Source organism: Myodes glareolus, chromosome 7 (genome assembly GCF_982192425.1).
Source record: "Myodes glareolus chromosome 7, mMyoGla1.1, whole genome shotgun sequence".
Classification (NCBI taxonomy): Eukaryota; Metazoa; Chordata; class Mammalia; order Rodentia; family Cricetidae; genus Myodes; species Myodes glareolus.
The window spans coordinates 22,152,026-22,178,755 of NC_142032.1; the positions used below are offsets into that span (position 1 = coordinate 22,152,026).

Sequence of the window (26,730 nt, forward strand, 5' to 3'; positions counted from 1 at the left end):
GCTAAGTGCTTCTTAAAACTTAAACTATGCCATTACTATGTTAAATATGGTACTTTTTGCTTGCCCATCTAGTCTAATACTTGTGTTGAACCATTAGTATGATATAAACAGTACCACCTACTTGCTCCACCCAGTCCAGCATGGCAGAGCTGTTTGATGCCTCTGAGAGCCATGCCCACAGCCCCATTCATAGGCACACAGCCAGTCCATGCTGTCATTAAGCAAGCTGCAGCAATCTCCTCACAAATCCCACTCAAATTCTCTGTAGCCTGACCTCTGGCCTGAGAAAGTCAGAGTTTATAGTGACTGTCTGGCCGAGAAAGCTGGCATTTCAAAACAGCATGGCTTTTTCTTCTATGGCTGAATCAGGAAAACCTCTGTTAAAGGAGCTGTGACACACCACCAGCAAATAGCAAGAAGCTGTGTTAAACTCTGTATTTTATGTCTAGAATTCTTTTCCAATTCTCAAGCCACACTCAATCGCTGAGAAAAGTCAGAGCATTCACTCAAGACAGGAACCTGGTGTGAGCCCAGACAGTCAGCCCTGAAAACATAAGGCCCAGGAAATATTTTTTATTTCTTCATCTTGTTTTCTTTTAAAAAAAAATAATTGGGTCTTTGGCAATTTTATGTCATACATCCTGATTCCACTTCTTTCCCAGCCCTTTTCTGCCTCCTTTCTACCCTTGTAGGCTCCCTCACACAAAGAAAATAAAAAAGTAGAAATAAAAAAGAAATAATGCTTATCTTCTCCATCATTCCCACCTCTCCAAAACTTATTTGTTCATATTAGTGGGACTGAGAGCTGTGCTGTATCATGTAGTATATCCTTTGGCCCACATGTTATTGATTGGAAGCGTGTTGCAGGTCTCTGAATTTCATAAAAACATCATGTCAATAGCAAAGGTTTAAAGAAAGAGTTTTCTATTACACGGCATCAAGCTCAGGAGATTATAAAGAGGTGTCCTACTTGCTCTTTCTATGCTGGTTCTTTCTCTGTCCAGCCAGAGTTGGTGAGCTCCCATTAGCTCTGGTAAGCGTTTTCTGTGGGTTGTTCCCATCATGGTCTTGACATTTTTGCTCATATTCTCACTCCTCCCACTCTTCACCTGGACTTTGGAAACTCAGCTCAGTGCTCTACTGTGTGTCTCTGCCTCTGTTTCTATCAGTTTCTAGATGAAGGTACTATTTTTGACATTTAGAATAGTCCTAAATTTGATTACAGGGCAAGGCCAGTTTGGGCACCCTTTCCACTATTGCTTAGGATCTTAGCTGTAGTCATCCTTGTGTATTCCTGAGAATTTTTCTAGTACTAGGTTTCTTGTTAGCTGCATAATATTTTCCTCAATTAAGATATCTCTTTCCTTGCCCTCTATCTCTGTCCTTTCCCCATCTCAACTATCCCATTCCCTCAAATTCTCCTCTCCCCCTCTTTTCTCCCCTCCTGTTATCCTTCCACTGTTCTTTTTTCCCCACTCCATCTCCCCATTTTGTTTGGAGTTCTTGTCTATTTTCACTTTCCAGGAAAATCTCCATTTTTTTCTCTTAGGGTTCACCTTATTACTTAGCTTCTCTAGGATGGTAGACTATAGGCTTCTTATTCTTTGCTTTACAGCTAGTATCCTCTCATGAGTGAGTAAATATGATGTTCATCTTTCTGGGTCTGGGTTATCTCACTCAGAATGTCTTTTTTTCTAGTTGCATCCATTTGCATGCAAATTTCAAGGTGTCATTATTGTTTTAACCACTGAGTAGTACTCCATTTTATAAATGTACCACATTTTCTTCATCCATTCTTTGACTGAGGGGATTCTGGGATGTTTCCAGGTTCTGGCTATTACAAATAATGCTGCTATTTCTTAAAGACCATGTATTTAACAACTGCCTCACATGTACTGAATGTATACCATCAGAAAATGTATCTTTCTTAATATCTTTAAAATTTTCATATACCTAGGTTCTCATTTACAGGTTTTATCCTTCTGAATAATTAACATTTCCTTGCTTTTCACCCATAGTAACAGGATAGATCACAGGTAAAGCCATGACTTCAGGCAAGTTATTTATAATGCTGAAAGGTATTGTTGAGATTAAGTCCTCTCTAATCGCTTTCATCAGTGCCTTAACACTCTTTTGGGGATGAAGGTCAGTATGCATTTATTCCAAAAAACATGAAATCTGCTAGATGGCTTTCTGATTGCCTAGTTAAGCAAATTGTTAAAATACAAAACAACGAAAATAGTGATCTAACAGATTCCAGGGATTAAATGTCTCCCTGAGAACAAATATTTTTAAGTTTCAGATAAAGAAAATGAAGAAATGGACAATACAAGAAACATTGCTGTCTCTAATGTCTTTGGCTGAAGGAGGAGTTGGCCACCAGCAAATGCCCAAGACCTTCTACAAGCTTTATCTGGTCCTTTTTGTGAATGCTATGGAGGCATTAGCAACGTGCCTGCTGCCTCCTTCCCTTGTTAGCATCCTTGCTTGGCTTATTAATTTTCCTTTCACTAGGATCTTTTCTTTTAAGTTGATGACATTTATAAACCAAAAAGTGAATGAGACAACTAAAATGTAAGTTGTACAGGTCCATTATCATAAACTAGACATGGCAGACTTTGAAGAGTAGGTTAATGTTTAGCTGGTGAACTCATACACACATGAGGAACCAGATAATTGTCTTCAAACTTGGTGCGCTGGGCTGGCTAGCCAGAGATGGGTAACAGAAAGATGTATACCTATATTAAACATGTAACCTAAGACAGGATCAGAACCAAATGATGTTATGCCTTCCTATGATAGGTTAGGACAGGACTACAGGAGTTCCCCCCAACCTAAGACAGGCACAGCCTCCTCAAATGACTTTTGGCATATTAAAACTAATAAAAATAAAGAGAGGAACCTGTGGGAGACTTATTGCTCCCTGGATAAGTTTTTCCGAGTCTCTTGTGCTTGACTTCTCCTGCTGTTCTGTTGCATTTGGCTTTTCCTGCTGTTCTGATCTGTCAAATACTAACTCTACAAGGAGTTATTGCCCCATTATTCCTGTGTTCTGAGCATTCTGGCTCTTCTGCATGTTGTAGATAGGGATTTTCCACCTGACCATTAGGCCATGGTTAGGTTGCCTAGTTATCCATTTACACTAGAAGAACTTCCTTATTTCCCTTACCCTATATTTACCTTGCTTATTCCCTTGAATAAATGAGACTTGATCAGAATCCCGTCTTGTCTCCATCTCTTGTGTCTCTCATTTTTTTCAGTTCTCACTCCCTTCCCCCACAGGGTAAGGTAAGTCTTGCTGACTTACCCATGGGCAGCGACAATCTTCCACAAGTTCCAAAGTTGCTTGCTGTTTCCCTTACATGAACCTCAGCAGATCTCCCATGCTCATAGATTGGTAGAAATCTTAGTTAGTGTTTACTATTACTGTAAAGAGACACATCCTGATTTCCTGATCATTTTTATCTGTGGATTATTGAGAAGACAGGCCCCCCTTATTTATATTGTCCAATTGTTATTAATAATATTAGACTATACAGACTTTTGATGAATAAAATGAACACAAAGAGATGCTACTCAAGTTCATCTCAAGTTCATGCTACTTAAGTTCCCCTGAAGAGTTATCTTGGAATTCAGCTTAAGAAAACAGCTGTATTACCCCTATACTATCAACTGATATAAATCTTCAAGGTAGCTTTAGATCAGAACAGGTACCTTGTTAGTGGTTTCTAAAATAAACTATTTACATAAAAAATAATTTTAGTTATAAGGACATACAACAAACATCTGTTCTGTTGAACCAAGGTAGCAAGTGTGAAGCAACTTAATTGCTGTGCCAGGTCTTGCTGACAACATATGGTAATGATTAATGCTTTCCATGAATTCCTAACCTCAGTTTTATGACTTTTGTTCAGGTACACCATGGGAAAAGATTCTACAACTGTCCAGGGCTACAAAATTAATCTGACTTCATAGCCCCGAGAGAGAGTTACAAGTTTTCTCTTTTATGATCAATGGCTACACATATAGCAGATGGTAATTAATATTCAGGTGTCAACTTACTAGAAACAAACTCTCTGATGGAGAAATCTCATTTAACTAAGGTCATAAGAATACCAGAGCCAGGAATATCTTTTGCTTCTGACTGTAACTTCAGGTGTGCTATTGCATTCTTTCCCCAGAAGCTATGGGGAATCCCCCACTGCCTGTATACCATCTGCTATATTAAGTGATAATGGGCTGTGGCATTCATGCTAATGTATTTTTTGAGTCTCTGCTTAGTCAAATTAGAATAAAGATGGAGACATATTTATAGAAGGAGCCTATGCTTGAGAAATTTCATTAACACTCAAATAGTGCCATTCTTTTGATATTCAATTCTCTTTGATATCTGTTTTCACCTATTCAGGTCTGCATACTTTAGTCACTTTATAATAAGATTTTAACATTCATAACTGAAGAACTGCCAGTCTCTAGAACTCTTGGCTATTCAGGCCATAAAACAATAAAAACAGAAAAATAAAGGAACAAAACACCCATCCAATGAAGATAAATTTAGTAATAAACACCCAGACCTATAATCCCCAAGTTCAGATTCATAAATGCCAGTGTAAGCATTTTTTAAATAACTGAAAGGGGAATATGGCACCACCAGAACACAGTGATTCTATGACAAGACCTGAACATTCCAATGCAGATGAAGCACAAGAAATAGATCTTAAAAAGTACCTTTATAAAGATGATAGAGGCTCTAAAAAAGGAAATAAAAATTTACTTAAAGAAATTGAGAAAAAACAAATAAAAAATGGAAGAAATAAATAAATCCCTTAAAGAAAGCCAAGAAAAAAAACCAATCAAACAGGTTAAGGAAATAGTTCAAGACTTGAAAATTGATTTTAAAGCAATAAAGAAAAGACAAACCATGAGAATTATTCTGGAAATGAAAAATCTGGGTAAGTGAAATGAACTAGAGAGGCAACATCAGCAAAAGAACACAAGAGATGAAAAAGCGATTCTCAGGCACTGAAGATAAGATAGAATAAATAGATTCATTAGTCAAAGAAAATGTTAATATTAACAAGTCTCCTACCTTTCTCCAAAGAGATCTGTCTTAAATAGGATTTCCCTCATTGTGATAAAACACCATGGCCAAAGAGTAGTTTGGGGAAGAGTTTATTTCACTTCCACATCCATGTCACAGTCCATAATGAAGGGCAGTCAGGGCAGGAATAATGAGGCAGGAGCTGATGTAGATGTCATGGAGGAATGCTGTTTACAGACTTGCTTGCTGTCTTATTGTTACCAAGACTTGTAGTCAGGATTGGCTCCACCCATGTGGAGTCCTCCGATCTTAGTCAAAAATTAATAAAGAAAATGCAGTGAAGACTTGCCATGAGGCATAGTCCATCTCAATTGTGATTCTCTCTTCTCGTATAATTCTAGCTTGTGTTGAGTTGACAGCAATAGCACTAGCCAGCACAGGATCCTTAGCCATTATCTCAGATGACTGTATGGTTGAGGCAGGAGGACACACAAAGATATTCATGAAGACTGTTGGTTGGATACAGGTTGATGGTTGTTGATACTCATCAAACTAAAACATTAACATGACTTCTGTATTATAGCAAAGGAATAGAGAGCCAGCCATTATTTTTCTGACCCCTGAACATATTTGACATTAACATACTCAGTGACTGACACAGAATCTACTCAGTTCCTTGACCAATGAGACAAGCACGATGTTTGTTATTAAGCAAATTTTAAACTTTTTATCTTCCATTGGCCAAGAAAATGTACCCTCCACAAAGCTCATTCCCCTCAAATAAAGAAATGTCCTCCAAAATCCTTAAGGATCACAGTACCAAAATAAATGAAGCCTTGAATCTCAATGAAGAGGGTGGGATAGAAATGGCATAATTATTGTCACTCTTAGAAAATTTAAGGTTATGTAGGTAATAGTCTTCAATAATATGTCTATTTATTTCACAGTGTTTGGGTTAAACTTAGGACTTTGTTATTGCTAGGCAAGAACTCTTACACTAATCTCTACTCCCAGTCAAAAATCTTCATTTAATTCACTAATCTGATACATGTGATTATCCAAGACAGGTCCTGGAGAATGACAGTGAACTCCTGAGAATTCCATCAAGAGCTTGCAGCAATTGTGGCTTCTATACATAATGCTGTGTTCCTGTAGACAGTTGACCGAGATAACTTCATACACATAGTATGTGAGTACTTTGTTTGAGAAATCAAGAGGATCCCTAAATGGGAAAATGATCCCTTTAATAATTGCATCTTATCACAGGGAAGGCCTCTTTGGGCTATGGACATGTAATATTCCCACCTAGGAACACTGTCAATATTCACATACTGGGGTTGTGTAGATTATTTTAGGCAAAGATGTGTTACATTTGTGTATGCTGCAGAATATTACTTTAACTATGTAAAGGTGTGTTACTTTCATTTATACTGCATTTGTTTAATGATGCAAGGATGTGTATTCAATTATACGAAGATGTGCTGCATCTGTGTCACCTTGACTTCCTAAGGCACCCAAGCGGTCTAATAGAAAGCTAAACAGCCAATAGTTAGGCAATAGGGATAAGTGGGGCTTCCAAGGAGGGAGAATAAATAGGTGGAGATATCTAGGCTTGAGAAGAGAAAACAAGAGAAGAGAAGACAAGAGAAGAGAAGGAGAAGAGTAGGAGAAGAGAGAAGATTATGAGGAACATGCCTTGGGCCAGAATCCAGGCAGACACCATCCTGCTAGACTTAGGGACAGAAAAAAAAGTAAAAAGAGCAGAGGCACAATGTAGATAAAGAGAAACAGGTTAACTTAAAAGAGCTAGCAAAAATGTACCTGAGTCTGGATGAGCATTCAACACAAATAATAATTCTCTGTGTCATGATTTGGGAGCTAGTTGGTGACCCTAAAACAGAAAAGCCGGGTACACTGGGGTGATACAAAGACTACCAACTTGAGTGAGACCCAATGTGGGAAAGTATGTTCAAACAGGTTCAGGCAGTGCTGCAACTGTCTAGCTGTGTCTGCCATATGACTTACCATACCCTCTGACCGCACATAACCCTCAGACCTCAGACATTAAGGATAGGATAGCAATGGGAGAATCCAAAGGCAGCTTCCTTGGGTTCCTGAACAAAGAAATTCAAAGAATTTTGTACTTTTTGTAAGACAGCTCCTGGCATGCCTCTACATGGTGTCTGGGGACGAAGACTCAGGCTGAGATACAACAAATGTCAGAATGGTCAATTATGACCTAGATTCTGTTACCTCATCAGTTAATCCAGGTATCTGCAAGATCAATTTTTCATGAGATAGAAAGGCTGAAGATATATTCAAGCTGCCTTAGCCTGATCCCTTCTGCCATCTATTCCTACTGGACTCATGCCTACTCCTTGACTCCTTTCTGTGTCTGCTAAGCATTTCTTGTGACCTTATGGCGGTGGAGAAGCAGAACAAACTTGACTCATGGATAAGTTAGTTTGGCATTTGGGTACATGGTGTAATGGTGGCTGTTTGCAACTCAGTTTTGTTTGCCCTGTAAGTACAAATCCTACTAAGCAGAGCCTAGTATAATGTGAATACTCTACTTTGTCTGGGAAGATAAACAGTTCAAGTTTAAACCTGGACTTGTAGACATTGTTAAATACATTGTCTATTAAACATCTAAAATGTTCAAAATAATAAAAGAAGTGTGGGATAGAAGAATAGGAGCAGACATTTGGTAACACTCATTTCTGAGGGAATCAACGCACAATGGGATTTGAATGACCAGGTTGACCAAATGAACCCAGTGCCAGCCTTATCTGTAATGACAAAGAATCTGCAGTGTTGAAATCCTGGTAGATAAAAGTTCTAGGAATTCAAAATCATGGAAATCACAATGTTGGAAGGTTTAAATCTCGTGATCCTAGAGAAGCTAAATAAGAAGATGAACCTGATGAAGATTATTTAGCTATCCACCAGGAGGTAGGAAATAGACAAGAGTCCCAGGTAACCTCGGGTGCATGGGGGGGAGGGAGGGTCGATGGAAGGGGAGAAGGTTAGAGAGAAGGGAGTAGGGGAAGAAAGGGGAAAGCTTGGTGGCCTGGGATGGGGGGGGGAGGGAGGAAGGATGAATATGGGATCAGGGAAGATTATATTTCAACTAAGGGACCCATTTTAGGGTTTACAGGAGACTTGATTATATATGGGATCCCAGGTCCAAGGAGAGATCCCCCAGATTGCTCTCTGGACAGAGGAGTGGGTGCCTGAATCGGCCGTGGCCCATGTCCATACTGATGTATATTTTGCTTATCACCATAGATCCTGCATCTGACGAAGGACGGCGATACAGTCGGTGACCCATATTGCAGCACCGGACTGAGCCCCCCGAGGTCCAAATGAGAAGCAGAAGGAGGAAGAACATGAAAAACGAAATCAGTACTGCGAGGGATGCTATCACCCACTGATACAAGGGAACGGATCTGATGAGAGTTTACCAAGGCCAGTTGGACTGGGACTGAAAGAGGACGTGATCTAACCAGACTCTCCGAATTTGGCCGGATTCTCTGACTGTGGCTGACCCGAAGTCTTTCTGAAAAGCCATTGACTATGACACTGGGACCTGTTTCCTCTACATATAATGGATTTTGGGGATCCAGTCTGTTTGGACACTCACCTTCCTGGACCTGGAGGGAGGGGGAAGGAACTGGAACTTCCCACAGGGCAGGAAACCCTGACTGCCCTGTGGGACGAAGAGGGAGGAGGAGGGGGAGTAGGGGGAGTGGGAGGGTGTTGGGAGGGGGGGTGGAAATGGAAACTTTTATAATTTAATAAAATTTACTAAAAAAAAAAAATAAATCTCAAATGTTGAAATTCTGAAAGTCCACATCGGCCAACTGGAATTTGTAGGTGTATCAAAGGTTATCTGAAAGGGATAGAAAGCTGAGTTTTGAAGACTAGATTAGACATGCTGAGGTTCACAAAACTTCTGATTCAGGGTGTTGGAGAGATGGCTCAGTTGCTATGAGCATTTGATATACTTCTAGAGGTCCTGGGTTCAGTCCCTCACACCCATATGGCAGCTAAGAACAGTCTGTAAGTCCAGTTCTAAAGCATCTGCTGCTCAATTTGGCCTTCACTGGCACTGCATTAATATGGTTCAGAGGTACAGATGCAGGAACAACACATACACATGGAAAATATGTCTTTAAAATAAAGTAATAGTAGGGGAAGGAGAAGGAAAATATGAGGATGATGATGATGAAGTAGAAGACCAAAACAGTTTAGTTTCAAAATGTGTCATTTGCTTTTGTATTACTACCAGCTAATGAAATTCAAAAAACTTCCAATAAGTTAATTGTGTGTTTGTATGAAGGCACCGGCAGGGTTACTGATTGCTTTAGAATCCATTACGGGACAGACACAGCAGGATGATCAAGTACATGAAGGTGTTGCTGTGATATTGATAACTGGAATAATAGTGAGCTGGAGATGCTTTAAATACCAGAAGAACGTATGTGCAATAATCCGAAGGAATGGAAAGGTTAGCTGGATTGTTGGAGGCACCTATACTGGTGAGGTGACACATATGGCTAATACAAGGAAAAGCTAATGGCAAATAGGTGAAACCAGAAAGTGTACTGTTCACCATGAGCAGTCAATGAAAGCAAGAGTGAATCATTAGGGAAGTGGTGTAGGAAGTCATTCTGTACATGTGTTGCTTTTACTGGCTAGTGAATAAAGTAGCTATTTGGGCCTATGACAGGGCAGAATAGAGTAAGAAGAAAAACTAAACTGAATGCTGGGAGAAAGAAGGCAGAGTCAGAGAGAAGCCATGTAGCTGCCACAGAAGACAGATGCCAGAACTTTGTCTGGTAAACCATAGCCACCATAATCTGGTAATACACAGATTATGGCATTATGGGTTAATTTAGGATATAAGAGCTAGCTAGCAATATACTTAAGCTATTGTCCAGGAAGTGTTTTAAATAATATAGTTTCAGCAAATGAGGTCCAGTGTGGGAAACTATGCCTCAGTATGTTTCAGGCTGTGTTGCAACTACCCAGCTGCTTTTTGCCACATGACTTGTCATGCACTCCGACCTCACCTACTCTTTGATCTCAAAATTTTGAGGATAGGATACCAATGATGAATCAGAAGGCAGATTCCTTGCATTCTTGACCAAGATGATTCAAAGAATTTTATACTTTTGTAAGACAACTCTTGGCATGCCTCTACACTGTGACTTGGGACATAGGTTCTCAGTGAGAAACAACAAATGTCAGAATGGTCGATTATGAGCTGGATTCTGTTATCTCATCAGTTAAGCTAGGCACCAGCAAGATCAATTATTCATGAGGTGGAAAGGCTAAAGATACATGAAGCCTGCCATAGCCTAAGCCCGTCTGCCGCCTACTCCTACTGGACCCATGCCCACTCCTTGACACTTTCCTGTGTCTGCTAAGCATCTATTGTGACTTTATGGAGATGGAGAGCAGACCAAACTTGACTCCTGGATGAGTTACTTTGGTATTTGGGAGCATGGTGTAACAGTGGCTGCTTGAATCTCAATTGGGTTGACACTGTAAAGACATATCTTTCCACTTTACAGAGCTTCCAGTGATGTACAATGTGAATGCTCTACCTTGTGTGGGAAGAGGAACAGTTCAAGTTTAATTGTGACTGGACTTGCAGACACTGGCAAATACATTGCCTATTAAATATCTAAAAAGTTCAAAGGAATAAATGAAGTGTGGGGTAGAGAAACATGAGTAGACATTTGGTAACACTCTTTTGTGAGGAAATCAATGGACAATGTCATTGAATAATGAGGCTGAAAAACCTTATCTGTAACCACAAACAATTTGCAGTGTTGAAATCCTGGTAGATAAAAGTTCCAGGAATTCAAAATCATGGAAATTACAATGTTGGAAGGTTTAAATCTTAAATGTTGAAATTTTGAAAGTCTGCATCTCCCAACTAGAATTTATATGTGGATCAAAGGCTATCTGAAAGAGATGGGTAGCTGAGTTTCAAAGAATAGATTAGCAATGCTACAGAATGCAAAACTTCAGTTTCAAGGGGCATGAGAGATGACTCAGTGGCTAAGAACATTTGATGTACTTGCAGAGGACCTTGGTTTAGTTCCTGGAACCCTTATGGTGTCTAATAACAACATGAAAGTTCAGGTCCAGAAGACCCGAAGCCAACTTTTGCCTTCTTTGGCACTGTATTAATATGGTTCAGAGACATGTGGGCAGGCAAAACACTTACATATCAAAAACTATGTCTTTAAAATGAAGTAATGGTAGAAGTAGAAAAAGAATAAGAAGACCCAAACAGTTTAGTTTCAAAATGTGTCTGTGTCCTTAGCTTTTACATTTCTACCAGCTAATGAAATTCAAAAAGCTTCTAATAAGTTAAATGTGTGTTTCTGTGAAGAAGCCAGCAGGGTTACTGATTGCTTTCAAAGTAATTATGGATGGACATTGCATGATAAGCAAGCATGTGAAGGTGTTGCTGTGAAATCACCAGTATTGTGTTTGTGTCATCTCTACTGAACATGTAGACGAAGGGCATTCAGAATGTGTTGCAGGAGGGCTGCTTGTTTGTCCTGGCTGCCCAGAACCAAAATAACCACATAGAAACTATATTATTTAAATCTCAGCTTGGCCTATTAGCTCTAACTTCTTATTGGTCAACTTTCACATCTTAATTTAACCCATTATTTTATATTTTACCACAAGGCTCGTGGCCTACTGGCAATATTCTGGCATCTGTCTCTGACAGGGCTATGTGGTTTCTCCCTGACTCCTCCTTCTTTCTCCCAGCATTCAGTTTAGTTTCCCCTGCCTACCTAAGTTCTGCCCTATCAATAGGCCAAGGCAGTTTCTTTATTCACCAATGGTATTCTCAGCATACTGAGGGAAATCCCACATCAAAAATGGGTTCCCACGTGTCCCAAACTCCTTTTCGTTTTGTTGTACATTTTAACAGCATTTTTTTTGCTGTTTTTCATACCATGAAGTCAATCTTCATAACATTTCCATTACTAGGGCCACAAATTGTATGGATTCCAATTATTTACTTTTTATTATTTTTAATGATTTTGCCAATTTGACCCACCAAAAATGTGTTATTACTGCGGAATAGATCTGGAATACATAAAACATCAGAGTGTAAATGTATATACTTATAAAAGACTGTTCCCTCTGTTTTGCCAACTTCTTATATCAAGCAGCTTCAGAGTCAATGATACTTGGGAACCTGGCTGCTCACTATCTCTAGTTGGAGCACTAATGATCCAGCCAGCATTTGTCTTGACAAGGACCAAGATTCATACAATGCACTGATTGCTATTTTGTTTTCCAAATCATCTTTTCACCTTAGTTTATGCTTGTTTTATTTATACCTAAGTAAATGATTACATGGGCTCAGATTTTAAATGTAAACCTAACTATTCCAACAGTCTATAGAAGCAATTTCCCATCCAGACAGGAAATTCTTATTCTCTTTCCTTTCAATAGTATAATACAAGGATTGAGCCAAATTATGATCAGATTTTAAAATGTAGGCAAATTCGTGGCTTTGGAGTAGCAATGTGACAACATTCCCTGAAATGGTATTTGTTTCCTATTACAGCAGAGCTTGGGGTTCAATGGACATGGCTTCGGAGAAACCACATTTTCTTTGTCTTTCACTGAAGCCAGGAAATAAGACTTCTTCCCTGTGGTTTTACCCATGTTTGTATTTTGGGTATAAAGTTTTATTTTCTTTCTTTTCACTGCAAAAATGAAATGAAAAATAACTTACTTTTAGTTGTTTTCATCACTTATCTAACTTAGTTTTCTATTGGTGCAACAAGGACACATCTTTTTTTTAGAATTAACTTAGAAAATTAAAATTTATATTTCATTTATATTTATTTTTGATAATCAATATAATATTTCAAATATCACATTTTCTTATCCTTTGGTCTATTTTTATTACTTAAAATTTTCAGAAAATAAAAGTGTTTTATGACTTAAAATACCCATATAGCATAACATGTTTTTATTTATCTATTCATTCATTTTTTGTGATATTTCAAAACAGTGTTTTTCTGTGTAGCCCTGATTGTCCTGGGAATCAGAACTCACTTCATGGAGTAAGCTGGCTTTAAACTCAGAGGTTTGCAGCATCTGATACCCTAATTCCCTAGTGCTGGAATTAATGGTGTGTGCCAACATTCTTTCTCTTTCTTCCTTCCTTCCTTCCTTCCTTCCTTCCTTCCTTCCTTCCTTCCTTCCTTCCTTCCTTTCTTACATTTATACTTAATGCAATTCTGCTAACGTAGACATGGGTCTTAAGATATAGTTTTCCTTTTTTCTTTATTTCTACAATAAACCTTTTCTATAATTTGATGTGACTATATAGTTTTATTATATCAAATAATTTCTCATTCCAACATCAGAAACACTGAAATATATCTCCATGATATGAGTATAAATTGTTAGTTATTTGATATCTAAGAGCAATTTTTTGCCAGAAAGATAAAGCAAATATCTAATATACATATTTAGAAATAGCCATAGTGAACCAGGAGACAAAAGTTACAACTAAATTGTGGCAATTTACTGGATTCTGGGCTTAGATTTCTCCATATTTTCTTTTCTTTGAGAATCTTCAGACTATGGCATAATACTTTAAGTCAACTTTTTGGACCCCATTTTTGTGCAGTATAAATAATTTGCATCTTCCAGTGTATTTCCAAGTATTTATTTGTTCATACATTCAGGAAATCAACTAAGAATACAAAGCCATAGTATTTATTGTTTTTAAATAATAGACCAAAGTTCATTGTTAGTTTGTAGAGCAGAAAGTTGTCAGGACAAAGTTTGATTCTAAAAGCAATTTAAGGTCATATTTGTCCATTTCTCTGTCTTGCATATTCCTCTGGAAAAGCACAAATGCCTACAGTGCAGGGAACCCTAAGCAGCAGGATTGCGATTACAGCCCTTGCTTCTACTTTCAGCACTGCAGGCAATAAACTGAGGATAAGGAGTAGTGAGGTCATGTGGGGATGCTGGGGTCTTTTTCTTTGGTTTTGCTTTGTGTTTTTGCAACAGGTTCTCACTATGTAATTCTGACTTCCCTGGGACTAACGATGTAGAGCAGGTTGACCTCAAACTCAGAATGATCTGTCCTTTTCTTCTGCCCATGTGCTGGGATTAAAGTATTGTGTCACTGAAACGCTCAAAACCAACACAGAATGTTGCCATTGCCTTGGATGAGTCCTAAAACTTAAAGGTAAGACCCTTTCTGAGAGCTCCACTCACTTTGGACACAGGACTAGGAGGAATCATGGTTTATCTGACCTGGAAGCCTCATCCTTGAGAACCAGCTCCTTTACAAAGGTTATATGTTCAAGGGCGTTTGTCTTCAGATTCGATTCATTTGAACAAGTCTAGAACTAGCACAGTAACAGGATCTGTCACAGTTGCTATTACCCTTCAGGTAATAATAGGTGATGCCAATGATCATGTCACCAGCAGCCATGACTCCTGTCTCATAGAGTGTGAGGGAGAAATCCTTCAGGGTTCTCAGGATGGGTATGTAAAATAACTTGGCTTTAGATACTAGCAGACACAGTGTGGAACCACAGTTTGATATACTTTCCAAGTCAGGCATATGTGGCATCAATATCTGACAACTTGAAATTTGGGGGTTAAAAGAATACATTTCCTACATTCAATAGGGATTGATTGCAGTTAGTTCTAAGGCTTGCAGAATAGACAATTGCTTTGTGGAGTTAAAGAACTCCGAAGGTACATATTCCAGGTGCCACAGAAAGATGCAAGTGGCACCAGAATTTTGAAATTGGTTTCTGTAGTCCAAAGATGTAAGCTATGGGGATATTGTGCAGATAATTCAGGGGATGTGCAAGTAATGTCTGGGAATGTGCACAGATACACCTCTGAAGAGTAGGAACGCAGCGAAAGACCCTCTCCAGTTCAGACACACTGAGCCTAAATGATTCTGAGTTTTGTGAGCTTGCTATTTGGGATCAAAGGTTTAAGAACTTGAGAAAGGATGTCCTTAGGTTAGATGAGGAATGCTTTGGTGATATGAGGCCCGAGTTATTCTGAGCTTGGGGAATATAAAGGTACTTTTTTTGATCCCAGGGAGAACCCTGAGTTGTCTTAGGCATTTTGTGCCAGTATCTGTAGTCACAGAGTTGTGGGCAGGAATTCACAGGTGATGAAGAGAGAGAGAGAGAGGGGACTGTAGATGGTATTCTGTTGCACTATTAGGGGTGACCCCGATAGTTGGGTCAGGCCCATCTGGTCTGAAGATAAGTATTTAGAATAAAGTTAGGAATTATACTGGTTAAGCAATGTGGCAGTACATTCCTAAGATTTATGATCTCTCTAGCCATGGGTGGTTGGTTAGGTTTTCAGTAATGGAAAAGGATTTCCTTTTTGTTGAGAGGGCCTTTAGCTTAGTTAGACCACTATTGGTTATTGTGAAGACACGAATTCCTTTAGTGCAACTTTAGCATTAATTATATCTTGCCGTATTGGTCATAGCTGTGGTTCATGGGCTTTATAGCTAGGTAGAACTATTGATTGCCTTCTTCTTCAGCAGCTTGCATATCATCATCAGGTACTAAAAGCTAACCTTACAGCAGAAGCTTTCTGGACTGACCTAGCCTGTAACCTCTGTGTCCTGTGTCTAAGTTCATGGTATTGTTAGAAAAAGGAGCTTTCAACTTCTTAGAGGCAACCAGGGGCATCTGTATACATGTTTTAGAAGTCTCTTGAACCCCACTAACCAAAAATCAAAGGAAGTTTTTTAAATTTATCCAAAGGAAGTTTTTTATACCCAGCACTGAAACTTTTTCTAGATAACCCATCATTATCAGGGAGGCATTTTCATTAACAGGGTCACAGCTTAATTTACTCTATCTATCTATCTATCTATCTATCTATCTATCTATCTATCTATCATCATCATCTATCTGTCTCTCTGTTTTCTGTCTGTCTTTTTATCTATGTATTTATCTATCTAATACCATCACCTATTATTAAATCTATCAATCAATCTATTTATCATTTATCATCTTATATTTATATATGTATCTATATGTATACACACATCCATGTAGTATATGTAATTAGATAAGCATAGCATAATATGATTTCTATGGTTATTGCAAACATTTTTAGTGTTCTTATCTCTCCTGTCTCCTGTTCATTTTGTTTGATCCTTCCTTGTCCCTTCATAATAAAGACATCCCTATTTTTTTCTATCTATCATTTCATAGTGCCTCTGTCCTGCCAGTCCCTTCTCTAGATATCTTTCCTCAATTCTATGATCACATTTTCTTTTTCTGATACCTGTATTTACTCCAGTTTATATACTCACATCTGAAGATTTGGAGCTAGGAATCACACATAAAAGACATATGGAGTATTTGTCTTTCTGGGTCTGGATTTCCTCTCTCAATGTTTAGCATTTTTTGAGTTTTATATTTTCTGGAAATAAGGATCTATTTCTGAGTAATTTTTTGTTACCTAGTACTTAATCTTACAAATTTTGTGAGTTTTTTTTCAAGCCTGGAATTATCCCCCATTAACAAGTAATCCAGAGGTTTTATAGAGAGCATATAGAGAATACGTGGCTCTACTTTCAATTAAAATATTAACTAATTTGAAAGAACAGTGTCCTAGACTGGACTTTACAAGGCTTAAGCCCCATTAGGATTGGCTATTAGCTTTTTCTGTTACATGGTCCCCCAAAAATTCTTTTTGTATCTCAGTCTGAAGCATTAATCTAATTATTGTCTATCAATAAATTTTCAGGAGTCAGATATTAGGGTGAGAGTTTCAAAGATCAGAGAAGCCACTATTCCTTCCTACCTGCTCTACTCTTTTCTCCAGAGAGCCAGATTCCTTTCTTATTTGTCTTACATCCTCTCCTATCTGTCCCAGTCTTCCAAAACCTCTGTGCTCATTTTTGGTTTGCTAGTGGCTAACTCCACCACTATCTTTCCTCACTCCTATGAGTGAGGAAAAGCTTTATTTATCAGAATGTGATCAAAATATCATACAACACAGTCTCTTTACTTACAAATAAGAGTTATGTGATGAATGTCTAATATGTTTGTCAAGTACTGTTAGCAATTTACCCCTCTTGCTTTCAGGGAAAAACACAACAATGTCTCTGACTTCTTTCCTGCATGGTGGAAAAAGAGGTTCCCTACCCAGAGAAGTTTCACCCTGGTCACTTTCTATATGAAAGAGGCTACTTCAAGAAAAGTGACTACTTCGTGACTTTCTGGCAGGCAAGCTTTGTTCTCATGTGTGTTAGGTGAGAAGGTGAGGAGGGGTGTGCATGGAGGTTCCTGTGGGGGGCATGAAGAGCCATCTACATGAGGCCAGAGGCAGCATTCCTAAGGTGAAGGCTGCTTCTCATTGAATTAGAGACTCCACTCACTAATTCTTCAGATAAGAGAAAATAAATCTGCTGAGATGTGAATAGATGAATCATATACTGCTGGATATAATTGCAATAGGTCTCTCTCTCTCTCTCTCTCTCTCTCTCTCTCTCTCTCTCTCTCTCTGTGTGTGTGTGTGTGTGTGTATGTGTGTGTTTCTTTGCATAGATGCTACCAGTGAACCTCCACATAACAGTTTTAATGTTATGCATAGAGATTTCTTTCTGCTATAGCATGCTGTATAGAAGTTTGTGCTGAAGTTAAGAAAAATTTCAGGTTTCTGTATAGTGGTCACTGTAGTTTAGCTAGTCATTCAGTAATATATTTATTAATACCATGTTTATTTATGTGTGTTAACATAGAAACATAATTAAGTGAATAATCAGTTTCTATGCTAGAGGCCATGTGAGTATACAGCAGGTGACAACTAGTTTTCAACAGGTCAACCGACTAGATGAGTGAATCTTTGATGGGGAGTCCCACTTAGCAAAGACCACGGGATCACTGACTGTGAATGACTGTTTGTCTCTATAATCTTTCTCATGGCCACTAAACCCAGTTCTGGGTGTATTATTTCCACTGCTGGTGTGTTTATCTCATAAAAATAATCCATCTTCCAGGCACTCATAGCTGTGAATGGTCAGGAAGATGATTTCTGCTTAAAATGCACAATTTTTATGAATGGAAAAAATACTGGGATATTTTTCTTTACTCATACTGACATAAGAAAATAACAGTGGTCTCAGTAACTAAGGCAGCTAGTTTTTTTTGGGGGGGGGTTCAAGACAGGGTTTTGTTGTAGTTTTTTGTCCTGGAACTAGCCTTTATAGACAAGATAGCTAGTTTTAGACTTCAGTGCAAATTCACAGCAAACTGGTTGCCCATAGAGACAAACATGGGAGGTCAATTTTCTAGGAGTTTATTTCTGATTCAAGGTCAGATCATGAAGCAACTTTAGTGGATATAACTTTCTCATCTATGTACTCCTGAGCTTCCAGTTTCAGACAACTAACTGTTTATTGTTTAAGTCCTGAATTTCAATATCACTTTTGATTTGAGGGCCTTGACCACTCTAAGCTACATGATTGCATTGCTCACTGACTCTTCAGCATGACCTCTCTTTCCTGAGAGAAACTGTTTGATCACTTTGACTCTGTTACTTCTTATTCTTTTCAAGAAGAGCTGCATGTCCTTGAAAGATGTGGTTTGTATTTGTCCAAAAGGTTGTGAGAAGAAACAGGAAAGATGTATGAGGAAATATGAGAGAAATGTGAGAGAAGTGTGTATGTATGTGAATTCTTAGGAAGATATTGCTAAATGTGAAGAAAGTGAAGTGCAAGGAATGATGAGACAGATAAGACAGATGTGGCTGTGTACAGAAGTGTGAATGTATGTAGCTGTGTGGAGATTGTGTAAAGAATATAACCATGTGAAAATAGATGTAACTGGATACAGAGATGTGTAGCTGTGTATAAGGTAAATGCACCTTAGGACAGAGATATAACATGTGAAAAGAGATGTAAATACACACACACACACACACACACACACACACACACACACAGAGAGAGAAATACCATGCTATGACTCAATGAACTTAACAGATATCTATAGAACATTTTACCCAACACAACACAATGCACCTTATTCTCAGAATCTTGTGTAACCTTCTCAATTGGTCACGTACTCAGTAACAAGACAAACCTCAATAGATACAAAAAAATTTGGAAGAACCTCCTGCATCTCATCAGATCATCATAGTTTAAAGCTAGAATTCAACAATACTAATTGCAGAAAACTGACAAACTAACAGAAGTTGAATAGTTGTCATTTAAGTCACCCCTGTGTCAAGGAAGAAATAAAGAAAGAAATTAAAGACTTCCTAGAATTCAATGAAAATGAATGCATAGCATACCCAAACCTATGGGACACTATGAATGCAGTGCTAAGAGGAAAGGTAATAGCACTAAGTGCCCACATACAGAAACTGGGAAAATCTCAGTCTAGTGACTTAACAGCACAGCTGAAGGCTCTATAACATAAACAAACAAATTCACCCTGGAGGAATAGATGACAGAAAATAATCAAATTGAAGGCTGAAATTAATAAAATAGAAACAAAGAAAACAATACACACAATCAATGAAACAAAGAGCTGTGTTTTTTGTTGTTGAAAATCAACAAAAATAGACAAATCCTTATCCAAACTAACAAAAAGGCAGAGACCAAATATTCAAATTAACAAAATCAGAAATGAAAGAGGGCATAGCAAAAGACACTGAGGAAATACCAAGAACAATCAGGTCATACTTCTATAAGAATATAAGAATAGAAACCTGTATTCTATGAACATTGATGGAAAAATACTCAATAAAATACTGGCAAGCCAAATCCAAGAATACATTAAAAAAACCATCCATCATGATCAGGTTGGCCTTATCCTACAGATGTAGGGATGGATGCATATATGAAAAATGTCAATGTAATGTACCATATAAATAAACTGAAAGAAAAAATCCACATGATCATCTCATTAGAAACTGAAAAAATCTTCCACAATATCTAACACCCCTTCATGACAAAAAAAACTTGGAGATATCAGGGATACAAGGAACATACCTAAATACAATAAAAGCAATTCACAAAAGGTCAACAACCAACATCAAATTAAATGAAGAGAAACTCAAAGTGATTCCACTAAAATCAGCAACAAGGCTGTCCAGACTCTTCATATCTGTTCAATATGGTACTCAAGGTTCTAGCTAGAAAAACAAGGCAACAAAAGACAATCAAGGGGATACAAATTGGAAAGGAAGAAGTATCCTTGAACACATGAGCACAAAAGACCACTTCCTACATATAACATCAGTAACACAGATTATAAAAGTACCAATAAAAATGGGACCTCCTGATACTGAGAAGCTTCTGTAAGGCAAAGGACACAGTCAATAAAACAAAAATAGTATCCAGCAGAATGGGAAAATGTCTTCACCAACCCCATATCAAACATCTCTGAGGATAGACCTTCAAAATATAAAAAATCAAGAAACTAGACATCAAAATATAAAATAATTCAACCAAAAATGGGGAACAGTTCTAAACAGAGAATTCTGAACAGAAGAATCTCAAATTGCCTAAAGATACTTAAGGAATTGTTCAACATTCTTAGCCATAAGGGAAATGCAAATCAAAATGACTCTGAGATATCATCTTATACAAGTAAGAATGGTTAAGATCAAAAGCACAGATGGAAGCTTATGCTGGAGAGAATGTGGAGTAAGAGTAAAACAGCCATTGCTGGTATGAGTCCAAACTTGTACAGCTGCCTTGAAAAATCAATATGGGGAGACAGAGGCAGGTGAATCTCTGTGAGTTTGAGGCCAGTCTGGTCTACAAGAGCTAGTTCTAGAACAGGCTCCAAAGCCACAGAGAAACCTTGTCTCAGAAAACAAAAACAAAACAAGAATAAAGAAAGAAAGAAAGAAAAAAAAAAGAAAGAAAATCAGTATGGCAGTTTCTCAGACAACTGGAAATCAATTTACCTCAAGACTCAGCAAACCACTCATAGGCATATGTTAAAAGGATGCACACTCATACCACAAGAACATTTGCTCAACTCTGTTCATAGCAGTGTTATTCATAATAGGCAGACCTGAAAACAACCTAAATGCCCTTCAACCCAAGAATGGTGACAAAAATGTGGTACATTAACCCAATAGAGTACTACTCAACAGTAAAAGCAATAACATCTTGAAATTTGCAGGAAAGTGGATCTACCTAGAAAAAACTAAATCAATTGAGGTAACCAAGGCCCAGAAATACAAATATGGCATAAGTGGATATTAGAAGTAAAATAAAGGATAACCAGCCTATAGTCCATGACCCCAGAGAAGATAGATAACAAGGAGTTCTCTAATAGAGACATACATGGATCCTGCTGGATTCTGCTGGAAAGGGGAAATAGGCAAGAACTCCTGAGAAAATTGATAGTGTTTGTGGGAGGAGAAGGGAGAGTGGAAGGAGATGGGGAAAAAGGGGGAGAAGAACATGAGAGAACAAGATGGCCAAGATGATTGAAGGACAGAAAGGGAGAGCATGGAAAGAGATATCTTGATTGAGAGAGTCATTATGGGGCTAGCAAGTAACTTTTCTCCTGATCATTAGTCATAACTATAATGATTGTTCTGTCTCTTTAAGAGACGAGCCATGACCACTCTCTTCCCCATCTGCTGAGGCAGGCAGGTCTTCCGTCCTGCTTGCAGCCTTAGTCTCTCTCTTTTCTGGCTCCCTCTCAGAGAGGCAGCTTCCATCTCTCGCCCCCCACCTCTCTGTTCTTCTCCCCTTCTCCCTTCCCTTCCATAACCACTAAATAAATATCAAAACTCACTCCACATTGCGTGCCTATCCATCTGTCTGTCACCTGCCGCTGCCATATGGCTTGCTGCCCAGGACCAACTGTCTTTGGAGATCTGTGGCGTGGTCTCATGTGCTATCCCTGCCTTGGACTAGCTGCTCTTGAGACCCTTGCCCATTGCCTGCTGCCACATGGTCCATTGCCTGCCACCACCAGGGATCCTGCAGAATTTTTAATTTTTCTATTACATTGGTGCTGTGACTCAGGGTTGGGATCCTGAACCAGGTTATTTTTTTTTTCCACAACCACATGTTCCATATGCCTGAGTGAGATTTCTACAGCATGATTTCTATTCACACCATTGACTTTGATTGGTGAGCTTCTCCCATTTTGCTATGGTTGCTTCCCTTAGCTAAAATTGTGTTGGACTGACCCAGGGTCAGTCTGCCCACACTAGCACTGCACACTCTGTGTGGTGCATTCAACTGGGAGTCCATGGTCCCTCAGATTCTTCTTTCTCTTTTTTTCCATTTCTTTTCTTTTCTTTATTTTCCCTTGCTATAAAAGGCCTCTCAGAGCAGCCTCTGGCCTCTCTGGCTTGTGAGTCACCCTGACCAGATCCAGCCAGGTCTTACCTTCCCACTTGTGGCCTGGGAACTCCCACGGGTCTCACTGTCTGCCTTGTGGTATTGCCGTTTTTGTGGGTTTTCATGATTTTGACCTTGGGTAGCAAGCCATCCATGTCTGTCCCCCTTGGGGTGGATGCCTTTTAGAGCCCTAAAACCACAGGCCATAATACCCTACTTCTTCAGCTCACTCTTCTGGTGTCCCACCAACTTTACTTTTATGGGAGCTTTCTGTCTACTATCAGTGGGAGCTTTCCAACTACTGTTAGTGCACAGGCAAATGGACCCTGCCATGGTTACTGCTGCCAACAAGATCAGTCAGATCCACAAGGCGCCTTTTTTCAGTTCCAGCTTTTTGCCTCCTCTGCGGCTTGTGGCATAGTGGCTCAGCTACAGGGCAGATCATGACTCTAGGTCTCTTTTATTAAGTTTAAAATCCCTGCAGCTCAAAAAATTGTGGCTTTTCCATACAAGTGACTTCACCGCCATCTTAGCTGAGTGACTTTTTCATACATATGACCGCTACCAGTTTGACTGAGGTCAGGTGACTTTGTCACCATCTTGGCTGAGAGCCAGGTCAGGTGACCAAGTTCCACCATCTTTACTGAGGTATTCCCTGCCTGGTTCACCAGTGTTAATTCTGCTGCATGGGTGACCTTACCATCATCTTGACTGAGAGACAGGTCAGGTGACCAAGTTCTCTGATCTTTACTGAAGTATACCCTGCCTTGTCCCCCGGTTTACTTATGTTTTTGTCTCTAAATTCCTCTTGTTGACTCTGTTACAAGTGTGTTTTGTGCAGTGGCATGCCTTTGGTAGGGCCCACCAAGAGTATCCACTTTGCCCAATTCCTATTCACTCTGTGTGTGTGTGTGTTCATACATGTAACTTAAATGCACCTATACTTAATGTTATAATTGTTCATTGTATCTCATTTCGGACTACAATACAATAAGTCTCATGTTTTAAACTAGTATGTACTTTTAAGTCTCTTACAAAATATATTTAATGCATTAAGATGTTCTATACAATTGTCAGCTCTGCCATTAACCTTCTATTGTAAGAAGTTTTTTCTTCTTTCTGTTTTTGTTTTTACAAGAACCAGTAAAGTCAAGTTCAGACCCAGCTCTCCAGGCATTCTATACTGTAGTTTTACCTGATAGACAGCCCTCAACTGCTCAGAGAGCTGGGGAATATGGCATTTAAATATTTAATCATTAAAAACTTTTCATAACAAAAAGAGACAGGTTAACTCCTAGCAGCAGCAATCTATTTCCTCCAAAGAAGACAGAAGACAAATTGGCACAGAACAACATCCATCAGCAATTCGCTTCAATTGCCAAGCACTGACTGGGGGCCAAATGTTGCATTTCCTTTACTCTTCCCATCTGCTCAATAGCAACATTGCACCACTGCTTGTGGGGCAAATGAGGGCAGGGCTATCCTTTGGCCTCTTTGATTTCCAGAATAGCCCAGAGGCTCCAGAGGGTATGCTGCCAGCAATGGGGGCAAGAATATAATATTTACAAGTTCTGTATATCTCTGCCTTTGTTTTTGCTCCACTTCAGCTCCTCTAGCTATCAAAATATATTCAAGCAACTGTGTGAATAGTCAAATACTATTTATTTGTCTCATATTTACAAATATTTACAGTTTTACTTCTGATGTTTTGGCCCACCTTTCTCGTTCCTTTTTTATTATCTACTATTTGTTTATGAGCACTCATCATCCCCCTCTCCATCTGTTATACAATTTTCTTGTGGGGTCTCTTGCATGTTCATAGGTTTGTGGATTAATATCCTGGTCTTCTATTCAATTCCATTGGTCAACGTCTATGTTTTTATGCCAATACCAATCTGTTTTTACTACTGTAGCTCTGTAATAGGGTTTGATGTCAGGGATGGTAAAGGAATCCATAAGTTCCTTTATTGTATAGGATTGTTTTGGCTATCCTGGGTTTTTTTGTTTTTCCATATAAAGTTGATTATTGTTCTCTTAAGGTTTGTGAAAAATTTTGTTGGGATTTTGATGGGGATTGCATTGAATCTATAGATTGACTTTGGTAGAATTGCCATTTTTACTATGTTGACCCTCCCAATCCAAGAGCATTGGAGATCCTTCCATTTTCTGGTATCCTCTTCAATTTCTTTCTTCAAAGACTTAAATTTCTTGTCAAATAGATCTTTCACTTCCTTGGTTAGTGTTACCCTAATATATTTTATATTATTTGTGGCTTGTGAAAGGTGATGTTTCTATGATTTCCCCCTCAGCTTCTTTATCATTTGCGTAGAGGAGGGCTACTATTTTTTTTTTGAGTTGATTTAGTATCCTGCCACACCATTGAAGGTATTTATCAGAAATTCTCTGGTCGAGTTTTTCTGGTCACTTATGTACACTATCATATCATGTGCAAATAATGAAAGTTTGACTTCTTACTTTCCTTGATCTCCTTTTGTTGTCTTATTGCTATTGGGAAAAGTTCAAGAACTATATTGAAGAGATACTGAGAGAGTGAGCAACCTTGTCTTGCTCCTGATTTTAGTGGAATTGCTTTGAGTTTCTCTTCATTTAATTTGATGTTGTCAATTAGCTTGCTGTATATTGCTTTTATTATATTTAGGTATGTTCCTTGTATCCCTGATCTCACCAAGACCTTTATTATGAAGGTGTGTTGAATTTTGTCAAATGTTTTTTTAGCATCTAATGAAATGATCATATGTTTTTTTTCTTTCAGTTTATTTATATGATGGATTACATTGATAGATGTTTGTATGTTTAACCAGCCCTGCATCTCTGGGATAAAGCTGACTTGATCATTATGGATGCCCACTTGAGATTAAATAAAATGGAGAAATTGAATACCTATATTTGTCATGCCACTATTCAAAACTGTCATATTATGGAATCAGCCTCAGCGCCAAATTAAAAAATAAAATGTTTTGATTGTGCATGTGTGCATGTGTGTTTGTAAATATATATAAACAAATGCCATCTCATTCAGTCACAAAGAAGAAAATTACATCATGTTCAATGAATAATCCATATTGATAGACAAACTTTCACATGGTTTTTGTCTAATTTACAAAAGGAAGCACCTGGTAGTAAAACTGGTGATGGAGAAGAATCTGTCGCTTAGCAGAAGAAAAGAAAGAATGTCAAAAATACAAAGTTATCTGTCCACTCATTTAAAATCACATATTTTTTCATTACTATGAATTTTTATTTAATGAGTAGACTCTCTAATATCTCTCACAATTAACTCCAAATTTGTATCAGTCTATCTCAATATGTGAAACCATATATTATTCAGGTGTACTACCTCAAAGGGCTAAAAAATATCATCAAGCACTCACATTACAGTGTTGGTCATGAAATTTGAGAATAAAGTCTATAATATAAACAAAGCATAATATATAAAGCAGCTTCAATGTACTATGAACAATAAAATTTTAAGTTAATTGATGACTCCCATCAAATGGTCCAAAATACGCAGAAAACATAATAGCTTGAATCCAATTCCACTCTATGGAAATAAGTTGTAAATGTGATTTCTATATAAATAAGAGTTTTTAAATAGGCATATCATGTAAACTATTGAGAGATCTCTGATATTCCAGACAGTTGGTTTTGTTATCTACTTCTGTATCTTTTACTTTTGCGTTATTTATATTGTCTGTATTCACAATTCATGGTCCTCTTTACCACAAAATATCTTTTATACTAGGATCTCTCTATTTATATTAAGTCTAAATATATTAAGTATATTTATATACTCTGACTTATGCAACAAAAAATATAAAAAAAAATCAGGGTGATAAAGGGGGATCAAGGGAAGATGAACATTATCAAAATATGTTACATTCTACTATAAAAAGGTAAATATGAAGCTTTTAAATTATAAATTGCTTAAATTTTTAAATAATAAAAATTTTAAATAATATATTATAAAATAAATATCAATTACCCTTACATTTTAGCCTGCTGAATTTTTATTTTGCAATAGTAGTATACAATGACTGCTGACACCTCAAACAGTAGAGTGTTGTAGGTGAATGTGAATAAAGAAGTTCCATATCAGCTCAGAACTGAATATAATAAAGGATTCTTTATTTAAGGGGGACTCACAGATCATGGTCCTCTGCACAAATGGGGAAAAGGAACTGCATCCAGCAGCCAGGCTAGAAAGGAGAGAGAATAGGCACATTTTTGGTAACCAATGCCACGCCTAACCTGGTCCAATATTTCTCAAAACAAGGTCAGTGGG

At 38.1% G+C, this 26,730-nt stretch overlaps 2 long non-coding RNA genes across 2 annotated transcripts; one reads left to right on the plus strand and one right to left on the minus strand.

The window, feature by feature from the left end:
* Positions 1 to 946: 946 nt before the first annotated feature.
* LOC148121314 (uncharacterized) lies at positions 947 to 25,377 on the plus strand. The gene is made up of 3 exons (XR_015738246.1): positions 947 to 1,033; positions 6,105 to 6,230; positions 25,201 to 25,377. It is a non-coding gene; the product is annotated as an uncharacterized LOC148121314 (long non-coding RNA).
* LOC148121315 (uncharacterized) lies at positions 5,157 to 7,249 on the minus strand. The gene is made up of 2 exons (XR_015738245.1): positions 7,067 to 7,249; positions 5,157 to 5,613 (listed from the first exon to the last, which is right to left on the minus strand). It is a non-coding gene; the product is annotated as an uncharacterized LOC148121315 (long non-coding RNA).
* Positions 25,378 to 26,730: the final 1,353 nt, after the last annotated feature.